The following is a 3,587-nucleotide window of genomic DNA, read 5'->3' on the forward strand; positions in this document are numbered from 1 at the left end:
CATAGTCTAACCAGACCAGACATCTCCGCCCCTCCTCCACACTAACTCCTTCTGCCTGTGGCCCACCTCGTCTCATGCACTTGCCCATCCACATGCTCCTCTAGGGACCCTGGTTTTGAACAGCCCCTGGGAGAGGAGGAATGGGGAAGGCATGCCTGCTTGTGTTAATCTCTGATAACATCCAAACAAAACAATGATTTGGGATGATCAGGGTTTATGCATAATTTGGGGAGTACTGGCTGTTCTTCAATGCCAGCTCATGTTCCCTTAGAAATGGATTAGATCATCCAGACATTGAAATCATTTAAAACTCACCCTCCTAGCAGGACTTGAGCCCCCCTGTCTGTGACCCATGCTATGACTCAGCCCGGCTCCTGTACATCATTGATAGTCTGATTTATCATCTTCCCTAGAAGCTGGCTGCTGCTTTTCTTCAGCATTGAGGAAAATCGTGTGCATGAGCTTTGCTTCTCAGTCCTTGCTTTTAGCATTTTTTTCCCTTTTAACATTTTTTCTCTAGTCGGACTAAGCCACTGAGTCACTCGCCGTATGTATTGAGTGCTTGATTAATAGTGTAGGCTCAAGTCAACTGCCTCAACTCAGATCCCACTTGCATCCATTAAAGCTTTCTGTGAGCATCACTAAACCTCAGTTGCTTCCGCTTTAAAAAGCAGCAGCTCAATTATGGCTAGCCAGAAAGCTACCGAGCATTGTTCTACCTTGGGTTCCTTGGGAAGCAGGCTGTGAGGTGGATGTTAGCAAGCAGGACATAGGAATTCTCTGAAGAGCAACACAAGGCCCGGCTGAAGGGTGATACAGCCCCAAAGACAACAGCAGCCTGTTGGAGAGGTAGCCCTGTTGCTGGGATGGCCCATTAGGCCTATGCTGAGTTGGGCCAAGGGGCTGTGCCATGTTTCTCGGTGGACCAATCCCTGGAAGCAGGTTGACCAAAAAGGAAGTGTTTCCTTGGAGAAAGCAGTTCTCTTCAGCCAAAGTACAGCTAAGATTAATCTATATGAACTTAAGCATGTTACTAAAGGTTTCCAGACCTGTTTCCTCAATCACACTATGACTTTAACAAAAACTCATCTCTCCTAAGCTGCTGGCAGAGAAATAAGATGTGCCCTGACCTTTTCCTGCAGCAGGTAGAGTAAGTGCCTCATTCCTGGAAGGAGGTCTGGGTAGCATATTACAACCTCCACCACAAAGACTAAATGCAATAATCGCATAGTCATTGTTCAGTAAAATGGTATCTATTGCAATTGTTTTGCTTTAATTATAATTTACATTATGCTAGCAGATGGGGACACAGTGCTGGTCAAGATTCTGTTCCGGGCCAGATGCCAGGGGCTCACACCTGTGATCTTAATTACTCAAGAGGCTGAGATTTGGAGGATCACAGTTTGAGGCCAGCCCAGCTAGAAACATCTATGAGAACTTTGGTTTCCAAAATAACCAGCAAAAGGAGGGCTGGAGAGCTCTCTCAAGTAGCAGAGTACCAGCTGAGCAAGTAAGCTGAGTAAGTTTGAAGCCCTGAGTTCAAAAGCTGCCAAAAAATTTTTAAAAAGGCTCCATTCTTGTTCTCAAGAAACTCAGTCCACAAGTGAGTCAGCCAATTGAAGAAGCAATCACAATGCAGAAGAAACACATGGCCAGACTAGTTGAAATGCAGAAAGTTGAATGGAGAAATGCCAGAGATACCAGAGAATGAAGAGGAACCAAGCCTGGGCAGGAGGGGGTAGGGAAGGTAGGAGGATGTGGGAGAGGCAGGAGCAGAGGCCTAATTCAGGAGGAGGAAGCAGCATATGTGCATGATACAGTCAGTGGGCTAGCCAGTGTGTACAAGGTGAGGGAGACAGGACTTTGTTCACAGCCAGGTGAGGAGAGTGGACTTGAATACACAGAAGGTAATGGAAGGGATTAAAGGACTATAACCAGAGAAAGGGCAGGGTCCACGTTGGGCTTGAAAAGCTCACTCTAGCTGACATGTGGCCATGGAATTAGAAACAAACAAGATTAGGATCCAGATCAGAAGTGAAGGTGACCTAGACAGGTTGGCACTGAAGACTGGCAGGAGTGCACCGAGTCAAGGAATATTTAGGGAATCCAAGGTTATGCATGAGCTCTGACCTTGTCAAGTGAACTCGGGAGAGGCCTCTAGAACAAGCATTCTGACTGGAAGGGGGAAAAAATACCAACAGGGCCGCTCAGCATGGCTCACAGGAACTTCTTCCAGACAGCTCTCCAAGTCTTACAGCTGTTTTAGAGAAATCCATTCAAAGTCCCAAATGAAGGATAGTACAACCATCAGAAGCAGCTCTGTTAATCCCTGAGAAACTTGTTTCCTCCCTGAATAGAAAGAAAAATTCACTTTGGAGTCAACCTATAATAAACATCAACTTTTATTGAATCTGGACTCTGGGCCTAGCCCTGTGTTCAGTGCTACAGACACTAGCCAGTGAATCTAAGATCTAGTCTTAAACATTATTCCTTATAGTAAACTAGCTTGCTGGCATTTGGGTTTATCCATCAGTCCCTGATGTATTTAGTGACCTGGGTTAGTTTCTGGGGCCCCCTCACCTCTGCGCTTTTACAAAACTGAAATCTGGAACTTCAAAGCTGCTCTAAGTGGAAAACATTCCTTTAGAGATGACTGGCAGGCCTTTCTAGAATTACTCCGGAAGGACTAATTGAAGGGCAGGAAAAGCTCCCTGGTACTGTCTCTGAAGGTTCCAGAACATTCTCTGAATCTGAGCTGGGAAGCTAAACCCACGGTATTTCCGAGGAAAGGAAAGGAGTCAATATGTTTAAGGATCTAAATTGGGTCTCCTAAACATCCTCTTTCTGAAGCACATTGGAAAATAGGGTGCTTAATGAGGGAAGGAGTACAGTCCCCATCAACTCAGCCAGACCCCCCAAAAAACCCCAAAACCAAACAGTTTAATTCAGTCCCTTATTTTGCAAATCCGGGTCCAGCTTTAAGACAGCACCACTCTCTACCAAGAAAAAGAATACAACTGAAAGTCGGTTCCCCGCGATGAGGAACCCGAGGCCAGCCGTCAGCGGGTGCGTCCTGTCCCCCAGGTTTGCACCGCTGCCACCCCGGCTCCCCCGGCCGGCTCCCCCGGGCACAGCCTCAAGCCCGTCGGGGACCGCGATCTAGACTTAACTCCGGGATGCCGCTGTCCCCTGTCCGCGTCCTGGCGGAGAGCGCGGGGTGGGCGCAACCCCCCCCCCCCCGCCCCGACTTCAAGATGACTTCCTTCTCCCACAAACACGCCGCGCGCCGACTGCAGGCCCGGGAACCCCCGGGCGGCGCGAAGGCGTGGCGGCGACTCTAGAGGCCGAAACCCGCCGGGGCGCACGGAGCACGTCCTGGCTGGGCGCCCGCGCTCCGCCGAGGCTCCCCGCCGCCCCGCGGGGAGAAGGCGCCCAGCCGGGCCCGCGGGAGGAGGCGGGGAATGGAGGAGGAAGGGGTGGAGCCAGACACCCCGCCCAGACCCCGCCCCTCAAGCCGCCCGGCCCCGCCCCGCCGCGCCACGATTATAGCCGATGACTCAGGGCGGAGCTCCGCATCCAACCCGAGG

Source organism: Dipodomys spectabilis, unplaced genomic scaffold (assembly GCF_019054845.1).
Source record: "Dipodomys spectabilis isolate Male_0828 unplaced genomic scaffold, ASM1905484v1 ptg000289l, whole genome shotgun sequence".
NCBI classification, from domain to species: Eukaryota; Metazoa; Chordata; class Mammalia; order Rodentia; family Heteromyidae; genus Dipodomys; species Dipodomys spectabilis.